The 21,950-nt window shown below is 33.8% G+C and overlaps 1 protein-coding gene and 1 pseudogene across 4 annotated transcripts in view; one reads left to right on the top strand and one right to left on the bottom strand.

Moving 5' to 3' along the window:
• LOC145258207 (uncharacterized) overlaps window positions 1-21,950 on the top strand; it is a 369,722-nt gene that overhangs the window by 223,107 nt on the left and 124,665 nt on the right. The window lies entirely within an intron of this gene.
• LOC145258383 (5S ribosomal RNA) lies at window positions 17,905-18,021 on the bottom strand (annotated as a pseudogene).

Below are 21,950 nucleotides of genomic sequence, written 5' to 3' on the forward strand. Positions count from 1 at the left end.
GAACTGCACAGCTGTGGAACTTTGTTCCGTCTACCTACTTCCCACATGACTACAACCTGGATGTCTTCAAGTCCAACGTAAACAAATTCCTGATGAATCACCCCCTTAAGTAGACACCTTATTAAATCCCTACACTAGCGTAATGTACTTGCAATAACCCTTATCTCTGAGTGGCTTCCGGGCCTTGATAAGTGGTGACCACCTTGTAAAAAAAAAAATTTCTGTTTAATTCCGTATAAATAATTTTAATGTAAAATAAAAAAAGAACAAATGCCACTTTTTTAAAATGCATTTATTCCTCACTCTCTATCTATGCTTAAAACTAAATGAAAATTCCATGAGCAGAGTTTCTTTCTTAGAACTGTGAAACACAATGTTGTGGGACTGCTTCCCAGCTGACTATAACATGGTCATATTTAAACCTAATGCAAATAAGTTCTTAAACAATCAAGGCCTACCCAAGTTCTGCCATTACTTATCATTTTGTCTCACCACCTATCTAATATTGTAACAGAGCATGTGTGGACGCGTGTGAGAAAATGTTAGCAGCAGCAGCCATTAAAGGCGTGTATGCAAATTAGCAAGTGTGTTCGAGCTTGCACCACAAGAAAAGTAGGGAAAAAAGGATAGCACGTGGTCGAGGAGAGAAGCAAGTTGTGTGCCAGGCAAGATGGATGTGTGAGTCAAGGGCGAGGAAGCGCTGGTTAGAAGCGCATAAAGTGGCGAGGAGACGGAGACTTTTAAAAAGCACGGGAGTGTGCAAAAAGCCTTGTGAAATGCGTTGATTTGAAAACCATAAAAAAATTAATTTTTTTAATTTCTTCCCGGTTCTATTTGTTTGTTCCTTTGTGGCGGTACCAGACAGCGTGTGGGTCCAAGAGGTTTGAACTATAAGAACACAATTTAAAAGTAATGGCAACATTACAACATTGATAAATTTTTATCCTAAAGTGGTCTCCAGGCCTTGATAAGCCATGACCCCCCCCCCATTCCAAATGAAACAAAAAAAAGAAAACAAAACAAAAAAAAAAAACTTGTACTGTTCTAGTCGATGGGACACAACATAATTTGATTTTGGAACAATTCATTTAAAAAAAGGGAAATTCAGAGTTGTTTATCTTGGCGACATCAGCTTGAACACTATTGTTCTGCTTGATTGGACAATATCATTTTATTTAATATGGGTAAAAAAACTATAACATACATACCAACATGATCTTTCCTCTCTATATTATTATTATCAACACAGTGGACCATCGACATACGAGATTTATTCGTTCCCGGATGAAGCTCATATCTTGAATTGAAATGGCGTCATTAAGGAGACGTAGTGAAATATGACACACTCGACCACCTAGCGGTTGCATTTGGAAACTTGTAACTTTATTAATATTTTTAATATCTATTGATTTTTTTTTAAACTACCAGTAAACTTGAAATCTAAAATATCCCTACCCCCTCCCCACATGTGTATTTTTACGTTTGTGAAAATATATGTGCATATTACAGGGGTTAAAATAAACAAGAGACTTTATAGTTAAATATTTAGAGATTTGAGGAAGATTTTTGCTTTGAAGCCATCTCGAATTTCTCGAATGTCGGGGGTCCACTGTATATTAATACTGTAGTATCTCTAACGTACATACGTGTATCACGGTTTCCAGATTATAAATTATTTGATCGGGAGATCCTATTTATTAAAAAGGAGGATAGAAGGTGGTAACATACTACGAAAATTAAATTAATATTTAGATTAATTAATTATATATATATATATAATTAATTATATATATTAATTAATATATATAATTAATTATATATATTAATTAATATATATAACTAATTATATATATTAATTAATATATATAACTAATTATATATATATTAATTAATATATAGATACGCTAATATAATGTTTGTAGTATGTTATGACCTTCTATCCTCCATTTTAATAAATAAGATCTCCCAATTACCAAAGACGCAATAAAAATTAAAAATAAATTGTTTTGGGGTCATACGTGAAACTAAAATATACCTTCTTGGTCTTCTGGCTAGGATCCAAGGGTAGTATCTGTTCTGTCTAAAGATGGTACAATGATATCATGGGGTTTCTGTTCGCACCTGGCGTTCGTACAATGGAAATATGTCACAGACTCCAATAAGAATATTGTAGATCAACCGTAATAACCAGATATATTACATTAAGCAAATTATTTAGATAAATAATTTTACAGCTTTAACAAAAGGACTGCAAAAATGTCACAGGGTCTCCATTCACGCTGAACGTCCACAGAATGCCCAGTAACATATGAAAGATGCTGCTGTGGAATTTCCATAGGTCCTGCTAGTAAATATTATTCAGATGGAGAGATTAACAAGAAGGGGGCTCACATCCTCCTTTCAAAACTGCTTGGTCCCTCCCCTTTTTAATCGTTAATTTTATGAAAGTGTAACTAATTTCAGCTCATTACTTTTTTTTTTTTTTTTTTTTTTTTTTTTTACACAGTGATCACCACTTATCAAGGCCCGGAAGCCACTCAGGGACAAGGGTTAATGCAAGTACATTACGTTAGTGTGGAGATTTGATGAAGTGTTTACTTAAGGGGGCGGTTTATTAGGAATTTGTTAACATTGGACTTGAACACATCCAAGTTGTAGTCCGGTGGGAAGCAGGCAGACGGAACAGAGTTCCACAGGCGTGCAGTTCTAAGAAAGAAGCTTTGTTCATGAAATCCGCGTTTTGATTTAGGCACAGATATAGAGTGGGGGAAATTTTTCACAGTGGATTCAGCTAGACGGGTGTTTTTCGTGAAAGATTGGCGAGGGGGGACCAGAGATTGGAGTTCAGACGAGCACTTGCCATGGAAATAACGATAAAACAAGGATAGGCTCGCAACGTCTCTTCTGTGGGAGAGAGGTTGCAGGGTAGAGAAAAGGACATCCCCCACTAAGCCACAAAGTCTATTTTGTACTCTGTCAAGGCAGAATAGGCTGTTTTTAGCAGCTCCTGCCCAGATATGGCAACAGTCTTCCATTTTGTATGTGTAGATCCCCTTGTCAAAATTGATTTGGCGCTTTTTAGCACGTCTACCTTAAGTCCCCCGGTATTAAAAGTGTCTTGACGCTTATCTGGACGGCTGGATTAATGCGTTTTCTTTATCTGGTTGCCTTTATAACTGCCAAGTTGGTCTGTTGCAACCCGCTCTTACTCTGATCTGTAGCATGAAACTCGAGTCTTCAGGTATGTTTGAAAATATTATTTTATTTTATTATGTATCCATGGTGTGTGTATGTGTGTGCACGATTAATTGGAATCGGGAATCGGAAAAGTCATAATTATAGTAAGGCGTATCCGATTCGGGACAATTGGTGCGATTTTTTTTATGCTGAAAACGATTTTTGTAATTGTTTCTTTCTTTTTCTTTTTTTTTTTTTTGTTTAAAAAATTTTTCTATTGCTGATACACGTGATAAAATTATCGATATTTATTGATTCTTTTTACACTACCAGTAAACTTAAGATCTAAAATATCACCCCCACCCACCCTCACATGTGTTATTTTTACGTTTGTGAAAATATATGTGCATATTACAGGGATTAAAATAAACAAGAAACTTTATAGTTAAATATTTAGAGATTTGAAAAGAATCAGAATTCGTAATTGTGTTTGAATCAAAAATTTAAAAGAGAATCGGTATTTGTATTGGAATTTAGAAAAGAATCGGTAACTAATTTATTTACTGCAGACTATTATTCTAACATTTCTTAGTTGGTGTTTCACGACGTTTCTTCCAACTATTCCTCAGAGGAATAGTTGGAAGAAACATCGTGAAACATCAACTAAAAAAAGATGAGGATAATAGTCCGCAATAAATAAATAAATAAATAATACTCATCTCAATAATGAATTCCAATTAAATAATATAGAATCTGCAATTGTATTTAAATTGGGGAAAATATTGGAATCTTATCATTAGGGCAAGGACAACAGCATATTCTTTTCATTGTTTTGATGCTCGAGCGTGTATTTGTTGATATCTTATATGCTTTTATATAGAGTGATGTGGTCCTTGGTTGATTAACTGTGTCTAACTGTGTCGGATATATACTCGAGAGTCAAAACAATGAAAAGAATATGCTGTTGTCATATCCCTACTTATCATTAGTTTGTGTTCCTCTGTGTGTGTGTATGTGTATGTGTATTAGTGGTCTGGCAAGGCCACACAGTGAGTCAACCAAAGCAGCAGAACTGAAGTTGGCCTGCAGGGCACTATATATACAAATGTAGGCAAATTTTGGCATATTTTATTGGTTTGAAAATATAGTTTTTTTTACCAATTGTCATATATATATATATATATATATATATATATATATATATATATATATATATATATATATATATATATATATATATATATTTATATATATATATATATATATATATATATATATATATATATATTAATAATGGTAATAGTTTTGATCCAGTGGGCCACAGGTATGTGCATATGTCTGTCAGAGTCCTTACGGGAGAGTGGGAGATAGCCAGGCATGTTAAAGTAGTTAGAGGGGATGGAGGAGTGTAGGTTAGTCTCGCTTAGTGCTAAGATATCCGGGGTATTTGTTAGGAGAAATGCTTCAACATCAGCTAAATTAGTTCTAAGCCCACGGATGTTAGCGAATGCAAGCCTCAAGGGAGGAGGCAAGTTGAATTTGTTTGTCCCTAGGCCTGGTTTGAGCTTATTTTTTGATTGTAGTGTCATCATGTTTTTAAAGAGTTTCAGAAAGGTGAGGGGGAGCTGAACAAGAGGTTATGCAGGATATCAGACATGCAACACAAGCAGACCATTGGCTGACCTTTCTTCAACTAGGACTGTGGCCTCGGGAAAGCCCATCGGGGATGAGTGCAGGGTCCCTTTCCATGCGCGACATGGCACTACAAACAACCCGATATTATACAACTGTTGATGGAGCAGCCGCTCTAAGTGCTACCAAAGAGCTTAGGGCTCCTGTACTACCAGTCGGAAACAGCAGCCAGGAACTGTCAATCCGGTACCCTCAGCCCATCAGAAGAAGATCACCACAACCAATCTAATTGCACAGGCATGCGTGGTACTCAAGCACTCCCAAGTGCCCAGTTATGAGGGGTGGGATGTGTCGGGAGGTATGTAATTATATATAGTTAAAAAAAAGAAATGACTCATGCGCCACCACTGAGAATCGAAACCAAAACATTTAGCTTACAATTTACTTTTTGCCTCTGCTGTTAATGACTGAGCTATAAAGACATGTTTGCTACAAGGCTAAAAATTAAAACATGAACCAATAGCTACTATGTTATGCATGTATATTCGTAACCTTCACTTGGCAAATTTAATTTTTTTTAATTTTCACAATTTTGTACTGATTTTTCCGGGCTAAAACCCAAATATAAAGTTTCGCATGGGTTCAAATATCTTATATATGAAGTTTCATGTCTGTAAACCAAAAACTGACGGAGGAGTTTGGTGGGAAAAATTTTTTAAACAAAAATATAAAAAGAGCTTTGTATGTACTATAATCTTTTTATGCAAATATTACGCAAATATAAATCATGTAGAATATCTGCATGAATATAATTACACATAATAGTTAACTTAAGATAATCATCCTATAAGAAAAACGAAAAAAATTAATAGGGAATTATTTAAAATGAATGTTTAAAAGAATATGCAAATTAGCTAGATCTTTTGCAGATAAATGTAATTCAATGGTCCATATATAAGAAAGTTATATTTTCTTTTTAAATAAATAGAAAAAAGGGTTTTTAATATAAATATCAATACACACAAAAAACACAAATTTATAGGAGTATTAGTAGGGAGACCCAACGTTGCCCGGGATCGAATGATGTTCAACAAGTATTTCACACTCTTATATTTTTATTGTCATAATAATAATAATAATAATAATATATATATATATATATATATATATATATATATATATATATATATATTGAATGAATGACAAAAGTCTATATTCCAAAGTTCATGATGTTGATCACCTTACAATTTTATTCTTTTAATTCAGTTGACATTTACAATTCTTGACAGTATCTGTTTCATAGCACAAAATCAATCACTTAATTATTATACGAATCAATGAATCTATTTTGCCCTTAACTCATCAGAAGAAATAGCAACAATCAATCCATCAAAAGGAAATAAAGTGCGTTTTGACATGATTAAAAATCCGAAAATTGGAAGATAAGCTGTAAATACCTTATAATCTGTTTCCATTGCGCCATTTTGTAATTTGAGTATGCCATTTTGAATTTATGAATTGATTTTGACGGATTGATTGTTGCCATTTCTTCCAATGAGTTAAGGACAAAATAGATTCACTGATTAATACAATAATTAAGTGATTGATTTTGTGCTACGAAACAGATACTGTCGAGAATTGTGAATGTCAACTGAATTAAAGGAATAAAATTGTAAGATGGTCAACATCATGAAATTTGGAATATAGACTTTTGTTATTCATTCATTATATGCTCTGTAATTACATTGAGCTTTTTAAATAAGGATCGTTATGTATTATAAGGAGATATATATATTTCTGTGGAAATATACTTATATATATATATATATATATATATATATATATATATATATATATATATATATAAATGTGTGTATATATAAATTATAGTTATTATTAATTAAGGTATTTAAATTTCATGATTTGAAAACGTTAATCTTCAAATATAGGAATTTTTATTGTTTGAAAACAAAGAATACACTTGAATAATAAATATAATAAATAAAAATAATAATAAATTAAATAAGATTTGTTAAATTGTATTCTTTGTTTTCAAGCAATAAAAATGTCTATATTTGAAGATTAACCTTTCAAATCATAAAATTTGAATACCTAAATTTTGATTCATTTGCTCTATCCTGTATATTGAGCAATTTTATTTAGCTGGAATTGTCTTATATAAAATATTACATCTAGTAATTTGTAAGACCGAAAATCACTAGATTTGCATATCAGTAGATATATTTTATTTCATTTCATTATTCTGAAGAGTGTGTGTGTGTGTGTGTGTATATATATATATATATATATATATATATATATATATATATATATAGTATTGAGCACTCTCTTCAGGTTTTTACTAATTACCAGTTTTACCATATATATATATATATATATATATATATATATATATATATATATATATATATATATATATATGATTTGGATTGAGACAAAAATCTATTGATGCGTTTTTTGGTTTCTTTAAGTAAGTCTATTTACTCTCTGGTTTATGCAGCAACCTTTGTGAGTCGAAGAGTGTGCGTATATATATATATATATATATATATATATATATATATATATAGTATTGAGCACTCTCTTCAGGTTTTTACTAATTACCAGTTTTACCATATATATATACATATATATATGATTTGGATTGAAACATAGAAATCTATTGATGCGTTTTTTGGTTTCTTTAAGTAAGTCTATTTACTCTCTGGTTTATGCAGCAACCTTTGTGAGTCGAAAGGACAGTTTATCTTTGACTGAGAAATTAATATTTATTAGGTATTGATTTCACTCCATAATGAAACAATTCTGTGGGATCCATTTAAAAGTGCATGTTCGTACAGGTCGTGTCAAACTTGTCTGGCTTTTGTTGGCCTCATGACAGTATTAATCAGATCTTTCAGACTGAATTTGAAAATTGATTGGTCCCCCCCAACAGAAGAAGGGTGGACCTGTAAATTCACCCTTGTCCATTCGTCTGTCTGCACTTTTCTCAATAACTACGCCTTGGAATTTTTAAAAATCTTGCACAAACATTAAACATGACATGAGTAAAAAAGTAAACAAACGGATTTTCCAGGAAAACTCCGGTTGCTTCCGTAGAGGTGCCTTTCAGGTTAAAATGGCTAAAATTGACACTTTTATGCCTATTAAAAAAAACTGATGACTTGGGTTTTTATAAAACTTTCTGAAAAGTTGTAACTAAATGATTTATATATAATTTTGTTTGTCTATACTTCGCGATAACCCTTGGGTGTGACCCAGGGGTTCTTTTAGGGCTAATAAAAACACTCTATTTTTGTGACTATTTTGCCATACTTGTCCAAAATTTTCTGTATATGTCTATTTAGCAGTTTTGCATGGTGCTGAACTCAAATTTAAAAACTATGTTAAGGCCTTGGGGACTTTTGGGGCTAAATGGGGGGGAGGGGGGGCAAATGATTGACATTTCTTTTTTTGCATGGTGCAGAACTCAAATTTACATATGTTAAGGTCTAAAACTGCACCGTTTGTTCATTTTCACCAGGATTTGACGTCCCCTGGAAACTTTTGGGGCTAAATGGGGAGAGGGGGCAAATATTTTTATGTCTCGTTCACTGTGTATGCTTCACTTGTTTCTTTTATCAAATTGGGCCACAAACAAAAAACTAAACCAACATCCAGGCTGAATGGAATGCAACTTATGTTTTAGAATTTTTGAGGCCCGTCTGAGCTAGTGTGTCTGCCGCTAATCTTGCCACAAAAACGAGTATTCAGTCGAATAGGTCCAATACTATTGGCCAACCACAAACCTCTATCCTGTCATCACAATGTTGCATCACATTGGATGAAAACAAAAAATACAGTTTAATAAATGAGATTTATTAAATTGTATTCTTTGTTTTCAAACAATAAAACTTTCTATATTTAAAGATTAACCTTTTTAAATCATAAAATTCAAATACCTAAATTTTGATTCATTTGCTCTATCCTGTAGATTGAGCAATTTTGTTTAGCTTGGATTGTCTTATATAAAATATTACATCTAATAATATTTTGTAAGACCAAAAATCACTGAATTTGCATACCAGTAAATATATTTTATTTAATTTCATTATTCTGAAGAATATATATATAGATATACATATATATATATATACTGTTTTAACAAAAACCAAGACTTCAAGAAATGGGTTGATAGCAAAAAAAGTGTATTTCATTATTAGTTGCAATTGTTTCAAGACCATTTGGACAAATTCAAACAATATGTCGTTTGATAATTTTCACAATAACAGCCTTTTTTTAGACTTATTAAATAAAAAATACTTCAACAATGAAACATTAAGGAAAGGAAACATTTCCTTTATGAGGAAAAGAAAACAATAATTCTTGAACGGAATGTGCTCTAAGGAACTCACATAATATTCCAGTGCCTATATTTTCCATCATCATGGGAATTACAAGAACCAAAGGATAGAATCAATCCATAATCATAATTTTTGTATCTAATTTTGTTTTTTATATCAGTGTTCTTTGATAAATATACTAGCAGTTCAGTTCGGCTTTGATCAGGCCCTATGTACTGTTCATAAGTTTATATATATATATATATATATATATATATATTAAAACGTTTGACTGATATCCAGGTAACCTACATCTAAAATTTCAAGTGTTTAGACGCAAAATTGTCGGAGGAGTTTGGTAGAATCTGCAAGGTAAACTCTCTTAACTTTGACCTCTTGGCAGCCAAATTTTCACCCTAAAACTGATTAAAAAGCTTGCTGCATGTCCGAATACCCTTTATGTAAAATTTCAAATGTTTAGACTCAAAATTTGCTGAATAGTTTGCTAGAAACAGCAAAAGTCATATCTTTTGAACTGTCACCCCCTTGGCAGGCAAATTTTCGGCCTAAAACCGATTAAAAAGCTTGCCCTATGTCTCAATACACTTTATGTAAAATTTCAAATGTTTAGACCAGAAATTGGCCGAGTAATTTGGTAGAGACCTCAGAGGTAAAATGTTTTAAACTTTAACCTCAATTTTAACCTCTGAACATTTATTGTTTTGTGCTCAAATCAAATTAAAAAGTTTGATCCATGTCCAAGTAACCTACATCTAAAATTTCAAGTGTTTAGACCCAAAATTGGCGGAGGAGTTTGGTAGAGTTTTCAAATTTCAAATCGCTGAACTTTGACCCCTTGACAGCCAAATTTCTGGCCGAAAACCGATTAAAAAGATTTTCCCAAATCTCAATACTCCTTATGTCAAATCTTGAGTCTGTAGACTAAAAATTGACAGAGTAGTTTGGTAGGGAAATGTGCATACACAGACAGACACACAGACAATTTTACTTTTATAGATATATAGATTGCCATAATTTCTTTTAAGTGTCCTCCCCTGTGCGATATATTTTTTATCATAGCTGTCTTTATTTATCTCACTCAACACTCACTCTTAGATACTCTCTAACTAATCCTGTTTCGTGAACATAAGTACACCATACATAGCAACAGCCAGTATATTTCAAACAAAGCTAACATTTACAAAGATTTTGATGATTATATTTATAAGCAAGTGTGATAAGAACAAACCAATCAGATACCAGAATTTGTAATAGATACATAAGCTGATTGTAGACAAGGAAAGTATGAAATGGCAACGTGTATTACAACAGGTTTGAAACAATAAAATTGTCGCCCTAGAAAAAACAACATGATTCCATTTCCGTTTGATGAAAACCGGTTTTCTTTTTTGTTGTTGCAGACCATCTACTAGTTGGTCAGTTGTGTGCAAATCCAAAGAGCAATAGGAGCCTTCTATCATGTCTGAAAGTGACACAATGTTCAATGAGCGAGATCAGAGATGTGCCGCTGTACAACTCATGCTCTCTACCGGTCCAAGTTATGACAACAGGACCATTGCCAGCACCCTCAAAATGCATTGCTGGATTGCCACGAATAACAGAGACGTGCCCAGGGTGATGAAAACAAAGTTTCCGAGCACAGTTATGGTCTTTGGTATGCTTTCAACTAAGGGCCACATCTACCACCTCACATTTTCAAAGTCGGCCTGAAAGTCAACACCAAAGTGTACCTGGATGTGCTGAAGAATGTGGTGATCCCCTGGTGCAATCAGGTGGCCGTTAGCAGACCCTGGGTGTGGCAGCAGAACTACGCACCAGCCCAAAAGTCCAAAAAGACCCAAGCTTGGCTTCAGAAAGAGTGCTATGACTTTGTAACCTTCTCTTACCCGACCTAAATACACAGGACTACTTTGTTTTGTTATATGTCGAGAACATCACCAACATGACCTCCTATTACACCAAAGCCAGCCTGATCACCACCATTCGCTGAGTATTTCTGAGCTCTTGCCGGCGTTTGTAGAAAAGGCATACTCCTAGTTCCAGACACATATTGAGACAGTGAGGCTGAGGCGACTACACTGAATAAATATCAGACCTACTACATAATTAAGTTACCTGAATTGATTTTTTCAATAGAAGTTTTAAAATAATGCCGTAGTTTTCTTTTTTTTAGAGCGACAACTTTATGGTTCCATTCTATATATTAACATGAAATCGATATTACACTGTTTGTGTAATTAATGGATACTGCCAAGTAATGTTTTCTGTTTTTTAATGCATATTTTGAATTTGTGGTAATTTTAGTATCTCTGAAATCTTGATATATGTCAGACTCTAATTAGCATTAATAGTAGTGAGTATTTTGTACAAACACCTCAACTAATACGTTCTCAAATTTAACTCTCTCTCTCTCAGACATACTCTAACTTGTCTCTTGAACACCTGTACACTACACATAGCAACAGCCAGTATATTTCAAAGAAAGGAGACATTTGCAAATTTCGAAAACGGTGCTTTTAATGGTAAAAAAAGAAAAAACTCTACAAGATTGAAATTATAATTGCCCCAAAAATGTATGACATGAAAAATATTTTGCTGACAGAGGGCATCAAAGTAGACGGTTCAGGGCTCCCAAATTTGTATTCATCCAAGGGTCTCTAAAATGCCTCAATACGACCCTGCTAACAACTGCAAAATGAAAATAGAAATAATTTTTATTCTTATCTCGCTCCCATTATGGAATGATGTGGAACATGGGAGATTTGAAAAGCTAGTGCTATAAAAGAAAAGCACTCTGCCCAGCAAAAAATGCCTGGGCAGCCCTGTCTATATTCTGTAGGATAAAGGTGCCTCAGGCGATTAACAATAAACTTACCTCTTCTTAAACAAAGAAGGTAAAGTCTGTGTGAGTAAATCTCCTAAAACTATATAGGACCAAAGCGATACCACAATTAAAAGGGAACAAGCCATGTCAACAACATCGATTTTTTGTGCTGAGTAGGGATGGGTTGATTCCTATATTTTTTCCAATTCTGATACAATTACCGTTCATGTTCTAAATTTCCAATTCCAATACAATTACTGTTTTGTTATTTGTTTTTTGTGTTATTTGACCAAGAAGAAATTGGAGTTATCGCCCCTTAACAATGATCTACTAAAATATTAATGGCATATTGATCGCATTCGCTGATTCTTTGATGTCTAAAGTTTTCCCTCCAGTCTTCAAATAGGAGGACTGTTTGTGAAAGGAATGAAATAATGTACCGGAAAACAAAATCAATCAGTCTGGAGATTATTAACAAAATATTATATGTAATATTCATGCGATAATATAGACTACCTTCCAAGTTTACCCCTCCCAGGCAATACCACCTTCCCCATAGATCAAAGGATTGCATAAGTAATCACAAAACATGTATAAAACAAAAGAAATCTATATATTATAAAAGCGACCTTCTCTGTTAGTGAAACGGTCTCTGGCAAACTATTTTGCCAATTGTTAGTTTACATGCTGGAAACTTGATATACAGGGTATTTGGACTTGTGGAAAAATTTTTATCTGGAAAAATAACTGCTAAGGGATCATAATTGGAAAATTAGAACTTGCCAAGAGTTTATATATTATTCCTTAATTGGAATTCATTTTTGAGATGAGCATAATATATATTAATTTATTTTTATTTCGGACTACTAGTCTCATCTTTATTAGTTGTTGTTTTTTCATCTTTTATTGGATTGTTTATTCACAACGTTTCGGCCAACCGTCGCGGTTACCACCTGACGAAGGCCAGAGGAATTAGTTGGCCGAAACGTTGTGAATAAACAATCCAATAAAAGATGAAAAACAACAACTAATAAAGATGAGACTAGTAGTCCGAAATAAAAATAAATTAATATTGCCAAGAGTTATTCGACATAATGTGTATGTTGTACACTTGTGTAAATATACATTTATACATTTAACTGCATTAATTTGTCAAGTTTTGATATGCATGTGTCATTAGCTCAAATGGTAGCGAATGCTGCTAGTGAGCTAAATATTTTGTTTCGATCCTAGCTCATGGCACACAAGTTATATTTTTTGTTTTTCAAACTTTTGAAATCTATATCATAATCAATAGATAATTGGCTCTAGGATAATATGGAATCTACATGAATTAACATATCATATTTAAGCGTTTTTTACAACTGGGCAACGTCGGGCAGCCTGCTAGAAGTTTTCAAATTATGTGCTAACCAGCAAAATTATAGCTAGTCTGTATATATGATATTTTGCTAACTATTTTCCTCAGAGGATAAGAGCCATTCTTTGAAATTTCATGGAACAAGGAAATATCTTTTAACCTTTGTTTTTAGTAATAAATGTTGTAAATTCTAATTTTAGATATTTGTTTTTACATTTGCAAAAATTTTAATTCCTTCTCATGCCGATGCTCTATATTGAATATTGAGCACTTTCATCTGGTTAGGATTGTCTTAAAAATATAAGTATTGATATTTATAGACCCTCTTTAAGTTACCAAAATATGTTTGTGTGTAGATGTAAATGCATGTATGTTTGTTTATTTATATATATATATATATATTGAAATTATGAGGGAAAGTTTTGATATTCATGATTAAAAGAAATAGGAAGCCAACTGACCGGTTTCGCCTTTGCACTTCTAGAACTGGACCAAGGGATTTATTTTATTTTTAAAAAGCAAGATTAGCCCGAGGAAAAATATGTTTAAGATATGTTCAAAATAAAGCGTCGTGGGATATATAATATATATCTATATAAATATTTATATAGACAAATATTACATGGTCGCTAACACTGAACATGCTAATGTTTCAGACAATTGGTCGATAAGGACCAAAAGTTCTTGTCAGGCGACATAATAAAGTTTGTGTACCACAGAAAGCGTCTGGTTCCCTTTGAACACCTTTAACTTGGTGTGTGTCTGTGTGTATATATATATATATATATATATATATATATATATATATATATAGTTTTTTTTTTAAATATAATTATCCACTGACATGTGTTTCGTCAACTACGACTCATCAGAGTGGCTGAATCTAGCAAGATTCGAAATGGAAAGAAGCCTAAACCTCTACCATCCCGTGCTACTGCTGGATAGTGCAATTTTTTTATGTAGATGATATTTCTTTGGTTTTGTTTGCGATACTTTTTGAATTAATTCAAACATTTATATGTAAGTGCATTTTTACCTAAATGCGAGTTGGGAATAATTTTCCTTTTCCCTTTTACAAAATTGGTACCTCCAAATGGGGAGTGGCATATATTGTTTTTTTTTTAATATAATTGCATATAATTTTTGTTTTATAATCAAATATAATTTTTTAATATATATGTATATATTTCTTATGATAGTATGCACCTGAGAAGGGGTGATTTTCAGATCGTCTAGTGTGGCGTCTGTCCACAAAGGAAAGTCAGGGAGGGGTGGTTGGAAGGATCCAGTGTAGAGTTGGATGCAAACTGACTGGCAAGCATGTTAGCCTTCTCAGTTGCAGAGCAAACAACCTCGCTCGTGATAGTTAGTTAGTGGGGGAATTGTTGATTGCCCATTATTTACTACACTGTTGTAGATTTTCCAGAAGTCGCGGGTTCCTAATTTCTGTGCTTCGATGCGTTTTTTGGTGGTTTCAGTTAATTCTCTCTTAGCTGTCGCTATGTCTTTCTTACAGTTACTTCTGGCTTCTATATACTTCTGCCTGTTTGAACTGGACTTATGTTGGTTGAATTTGCGGTACACATGCTGCTTTTGCGCTATTGCAGCTGCACAAGTAGAAGTAAACAATTGGGGAGAGTGGAGCTTGCTATAGAATTTGCATGTGGGAACATGTGCTTCAATTGCTGTTTTGAACCATTCGGTGGCCTCATTTGCGCAATGTTCAGCAGGAAGTGAAAAGATATTTTGCCATGGGGCGTCCCTGATGTGATCCCTGATGGCTTCCCAGTCAGCCTTTTTATAATATTTCATTGTTTTGAGCAGTGGCTTTTCGGTTTTGGCTCTAAAGTTTAGGGCTATTTCAACTATTACCACTGCATGATCGGTGTTCCCAAGTGGGCTGTGGTCAGTAGTTACACAGTCATCGGGAACTGTGGTCAGAAACAGATCTAGAAGTGATGCGTGTTGTTCTTGCTGGTCTGGGAAACGGGTTGGAAACATAACCATCTGTGATAGGGAATGAGATATACAGAAGTTATGTGTTGTGATACCAGCTGCGTCTGTGCGAGTAGAAAATCCAAGCTGTGGTGGACATTGAAGTCACCAAATACATGAACTTGTGCGCTGGTGTCGAGGGAAAGTGCTGTATCTATGCTGTCAGAGACTTTGTTTATTAGGGTACAGTTCTGGGACGAGGGAGAGTGGTAGAAAAAATAAAAGTAGCTAATGGTATGTTGCATGTTAAGTCTAAAGCACATAAAGACTTGATCGTCCAATTTTAGTTTAGTTTCTCTAATCAAGGGGAGGGTGTTTCCACTTTTCGCCAAAATATTTGAGACCATAATTAACCAAGCTCTAGTCAATCACCTTACAGATGCTAAACTTCTGACTGACCAACAATATGGATTTAGGCAAGCCCATTCCATAGCAGACATCCTAACTGTAATCTCAGAACGTATATACCATTCACTGGACAAAGTGGGGGAGGATAGATCGGTAGCTCTAGATATATCTAAGGCTTTTGACAGGGTATCTCATGAAGGTCTTCTCAGGGAAATCAGATCATATGGTATCACTGGAAGAATACATAACATAATTAAATCCTTCTTAGATAAGAGAAAAATCCAGGTTGTCCTCGACGGTCGTACATCTAAACAATATGATATAAATGTGGGAGTGCCTCAGGGGTCTATCCTTAGACCTCTATTATTCCTGACCTCCCTGACAAAATTGCCTATGAGATAGGTATATATGCTGATGACACCACGCTCTATAACAGACGCAACAGGAAAACAAGTGAACACATATCTAAGGAAATGGCAGAAACACCAGAGGATGACCTCCGATCTCTAGTGAAATGGGGACATAAATGGATGATCACATTCAAAGCTACCAAGACTAAACTCGTTTCTTTCAATAATTACAAGAAACCTTCTCTATCACCAATAGCAATGACCAATGACTCTTTATCTGAAAGTACATCTTTTAAACTCCTCGGCCTAATGCTCACAGGAAACATGAGTTGGAACAATTACATTGAGAGTATCGCCAGGACCGCTGCAAAGAAGGTAGGTTCTCTCTACTGTGCTAGAAAGATACTAACGCCCGAAATTATCCTATACCTCTATAAGGCCACCATTCGTCCATGTATGGAGTATTGCTGTCATATTTGGGCTGGTGCATCTGCTACTAGTCTCTCGCTACTAGACAAGGTTCAAAAGAGAGTCACTAATCTAATAGGTCCTGAACTGTCATTTAAACTTCAGCCTCTGTCCCATCGACGAAATGTAGCATCCCTCTGCCTATTCTACAAGTACTTTAACAGTGAATGCTCTGACGAACTGCAAGCACTTGTGCCCCCTCAACATAAATACACCCCGATAATCTCGACAAGCAGCTAAATCCCACCTCTTCACAGTAGAGATCCCTAGATGTAAGAGAGCTCTCTACTCCAGTAGTTTCTTCCCCAGAACAGCTAGACTTTGGAATTCCCTTCTGGGTCCCTGCTTCCCCAACTGTACTAACATGCAGAAGTTCAAGTGCAACATGAACCGACATCTTGCTGCCCAACTCCCTACACAGTACCCCTGACGCCTATGTCCCTGATAATAGCCCCCTACAAGAAAGTGGCAATGTGCCTTGTTTCAGGTGAAAATGTAATAAAAAAAAAATACATATATATATATATATATATATATATATATATATGTATATATTCCACTATACTCTATCTTATGGATATGAATATATAGTTTAATTGCTGATCCGATATGCACATCAAATGTTTCATTTGCATACTTTCATTTTAATTCGTTAGTTTATAAATAACTTTAATACTAATCCCACCGATAAATAAAAACTTATTTTCATAATTTTCACCTACTGTTTTTTAAAAGTAAATAAAACAAAAAAAATGCGAGTCTAAAATTACTTTGGCCGGTCAGTGGCATCCTAGATTCCTAAGATAAATGAGTGGGGAAGCGCATAACTAAATTAAGCAAACCTTTCATTTATCTGATCCAGATGACTGAAGGGAGAAGGTGTTGGCATTTAATTAAAAAAGAAAGATGGCGGTCGTTCTCTTTGTCCCTCTGTTGGAATTTTGGAAGGGTTTTGTCTTTGCTTTTTGACTATGAAACTCATTTGGAGTCCTGATGATATATGAAAAATGTAGAAACTTTGGTCGATCCGCATAGACTCCTCACAATATTTATATAATTTTATTTATATAAAAGCTCTATACATGTCTTGCGCACTTTTGCAGAAATATTAGTTCTGAGTTCATGCTATAAATATACCGGAACTTAATTAATCAGTTAATATATCTATACACCTCCCCCTCCTATATATATATATATATATATATATATATATATATATAGACAGACTATAGATACCCACGAAGGGTTGCTTGCACGGGAAATTTTTGTGGCAGGAGGTGCGCAATCTCCAACCACACCTCTTCTGATTCGCCATTGTTAAATACCAGTAGCAAGTGAAGTGTATGTACAAGACGACTGGAAACAAATGCCGAGATAGGCGGAGAGCACATACAGCGCCTAGAATTCCCAAATGGTCACCCATCTGGTACTAACCAGGCTCAGTGTTGCTTAACTTCGGTGATCTGACGAGAACCAGTGTGTCAACGCGATTATGCTGTATTATTCCATGTAAATAGAAAAATATTTGGCTTTTATTGTTATTATATGTATATATATGTATATGTATATTATAAGTGAACGTGTCTGTCTGTCTGTGTACATTTCCCTATGCAATAATTCTGTCAATTTTAAGTCTACACACTCGAAATTTTATATACAGGATACTGAGATTTGGGAAAATCTTTGTAATCTGTTTTTGGCCAGAAATTTGGCTGTTAAGGGGTCAAAGTTCAACGATTTGACCTTTGAGAACTCTACCAAACTCCTCCAACAATTTTAGGTCTAAACACTTGAAATTTTAGATATATGTTCCTTGGACATGGATCTAACTTAATAACTTGATTTGAGCCCAAAATAATAAATGTTAAGGGGTTATAATAAGAGTCAAAGTTTTTTTAAAAATTGACATCTGCAATCTCTACCAAATTACTCAGACAATTTCTGGTCTAAATATTTGAAATTTTACATAAAGGGTATTGACAGATAGGGCAAGCTTTTTAATCGGTTTGGGTCGAAAATCTTTAGTTACCAATCTATAAATGTATGTATGTATGTATGTTTGCATGTCTGCCTAAAACTTTCAACAGAGGCGACGGATTTTACCAAGATCAGTATCGTTCTGAAGTTCGACCTTTCAAACGACAAATATCGAAAAATTGGCTTAAAACATTAATATCTTCACCTTCAACTCGGCACTTTTCTACAGGGGGGAGGGGTCACTCTTTTGTCGATATTTTCGAAAGTCATCCTCTCCTTTCGATTATCTAGCCTTAATTAAAACCTAGGTCACTTCCAGTTTGGTGGTGGTCGTAACAGCAAAGACGTCACGTTCCCCCCCCCCATTCTTTTCCTCCTTTGCAGTATGGGTTCGAGCCTGCCTTCCTACTACCACTTTTTTTTTTTCTGAACACACACCTCCAAACACCCGGGCAACGCCAGGCTGAAATATTAGTGTATATATATATATATATATATATATATATATATATGAGGGGGCGTTCCAAAAGTAATGTCTCCTATTTTGATTCCACCTGAATGGACCAGAGGGGGATTGAAAATTGAATTGTATTATGACTGAACGTATGCATTCATGACCTGAAAGTTTCATTTCTCTGTTGCAGATATTGACGGTATGAGACACTAAGAAAGCAACCTATGCCATGGACATGTGTTAGAAGTAGAGATGTGTCCTTGAATTCCTGACAAAAGTGCATTGAGAATGCTAATGACAATGTAGAATTTTGGGGGTACAAGTGGTCTTTCGTTTTGATGGTACCATTCCCATCTTCATAGCTCTTCAATTTTTGGAGTTAAAAAAAGAACGACCCTCCTATAACAAAGTATACTCCAGATGCCCATGCACAACCATCGTTCATCGTTGTTAAAAGTGCATTGAGAATGGTGGTGACTATGTAGAAATTTTCATTCTAGAGATCAAAGGGTTGCTTATTTTAAAGGTACCATTCCTGTCTTCATAGCTCCTTAACCTTTTTAGTCTAAAAAGAAAAATATAGGGTTTACTTTTGGAATGACCTTCCCATATAATTATATATATATATATATATATATATATATATATATGTTTTTATTTGTTTCTGTTAGCGATACTCATTGAACGAATTCAATTATTTATACGAAAGTGCATTTTTACCTAAATGCGAGTTGGGAATAATTTTCCCTTTGACCAATTTGGTACCCCCTAAATGGGAAGCGGCATATATATATTATTTTTAAAATATAATTATCCACTGACACGTGTTTCGTCGTCTACGACTCATCAGAGTGGCTGAATCTAGCGAGATTCGAAATCAGGACCCCATGATAAGAAGCCTAATATTTTTTTCAATAAATATTAATGTTTTATACCTACAAACACTAGTATTTTATGCTTACGCAATCATCAGTACAGGAAGTGATAATTATTGCTGGTTGAGGGATTCAAACCCAGTCAGGCCAACCTTGGTTTTGCAGGTTAGTGTTTTCCACTTAAGCCACCAGAAATTAATCTTTAAATGGAAATGAATGAAGATATTTATGAAACCATGTAAGCAGGCTGTCATAATCCACAGCCATGAGAGAATTCAAAAAACAGGAAGTTTGGAAGTATCAATATATGCTGCTTGATTGCTTTTTTCAATTCACTAAATAAGGCTCAACTTCAATCTCATAAAGGGGCTTGATAAAAAGATATTTTTTCATTAAATATTAATAATTTTTTATACTTACAGACACTGGTGTTTCAAAAAATATATTTATATATGAACTTATATATAAATGAAAATTTGGAGTTAAATTCAGTAAATTAAAAAAGTATAACAAATTTGTTATTCGACAAAAAAATCCAAAAATGTTAAGTTTTTTTTATCTTTATCTATGGTTTTTCAATAAATGATGCATACCAGAGGAAACATTATTAGCAAAATAATTAGGCTTTTCATGCAAGGTTTTTAGTTTTTCAATCTATGTGGTAAATATCAAAATTTATCACTGCCTATGAACATTATTTTGCTAAAGACATTTTCTCTGATGATATGAAAATCCATGGATTGAGGACAAAAACTTTAAATTTTTGTATTCCTTGTCAAATAATAAAATTTTTTGTACATGTTTAATTTACTTAATATAATTGCAAATTTTCATTTATAATATTGTTCTATCTCGTATATTGAGTTTTTTTCATCTGATTGGGATTGTCTTATAAATATTGATACTGATATTTATATGGATTTTAATTTTACAGTATTATACAATTTGTAATCTGAAAGTATTTCAAACTTTGAGTTAAACATATATATATATATATATATATATATATATAAACAGTATAATTAATCTAGGGATTATGGCCTAACGGTTAAGGCACCGGACTGTGGTAAACATGGTCTGAGGTTCGATCCCTAGAAACAGTTGAACTACGCTGACGAGAGGTAATGACCTTGAAACACGCGTGTACGTAGATTACTGTTTTTAAAAATAATAAATAAATAAAAATGTTATATACGTCCAAATTAAAAAGGGCGGCTTTCTAAGTAAATAAAAAAATGAGCTCCGAGACGGAGCCAATATTAACCATATGTATCGCTTGAAAAAACAACAATAACAAAAAAAAAAATATATATATATATATATATATTGTTAAAATGGTTTTGATTATTGGTAAGGGTATGATCCCATTGATCTTACTTATAACTTACGGTTAGGACAATCAACCAATCAGAAGCCTTCAAATTTATTATAAAAAATATCAAATTTTGGATTCAATTCAGTTCGCTGTCAACGTCTGTCTTGAAATGACTCAATCGTGACTGCATTGATTCTTCGCCGCCATCTTTGTTCTTAAGAATTACTCAACACTCAAAATCGCGACTGCATTGATTCTTCGCCGATTTGATTTACTACCGCCATCTTTGTTCAACATAATGTCTCAACACTTAACAGGTTATGTGCCCCAGCCATCAACTTAGCTTTGACGGACCGGAGTCTTAATTCGAATTGTGGCAGGTGAAATTTCTGGGGTATTTAAGGATACAAAAACTACACAAAGTTATTCAATCTCCACTAGAGAATCCTAACGACCCCGAATTTCTCAAAAAGAACGTGACTGTTTTTGCAGAACTGATTCAATGCTTAGACAATAGAAGTCTGTCTCTGATTATAAGAGATGTCTTGGATGATGGACGTAAAGCATTGAACATATTAAGAGAACATTATTTATCAAAAGGGAAACCCAAAATTATATCTCTATATACAGAAACGTCTCTAAAACACAACGAAAATGAGACTATGTTATATATATATATATATACGAGATGCCTTTAATAAGTTTACAGACTTTTTTTCGACAGACAATTAAAATTGTTGTAGACTCTGGAAAATTCGGTAGGTTATTGCTCTACATCTTATGAGATGACTGACCAATTTTTATGATTTCA

Source organism: Euprymna scolopes, chromosome 33, assembly GCF_053919585.1.
Source record: "Euprymna scolopes isolate OS-2025 chromosome 33, ASM5391958v1, whole genome shotgun sequence".
Classification (NCBI taxonomy): Eukaryota; Metazoa; Mollusca; class Cephalopoda; order Sepiida; family Sepiolidae; genus Euprymna; species Euprymna scolopes.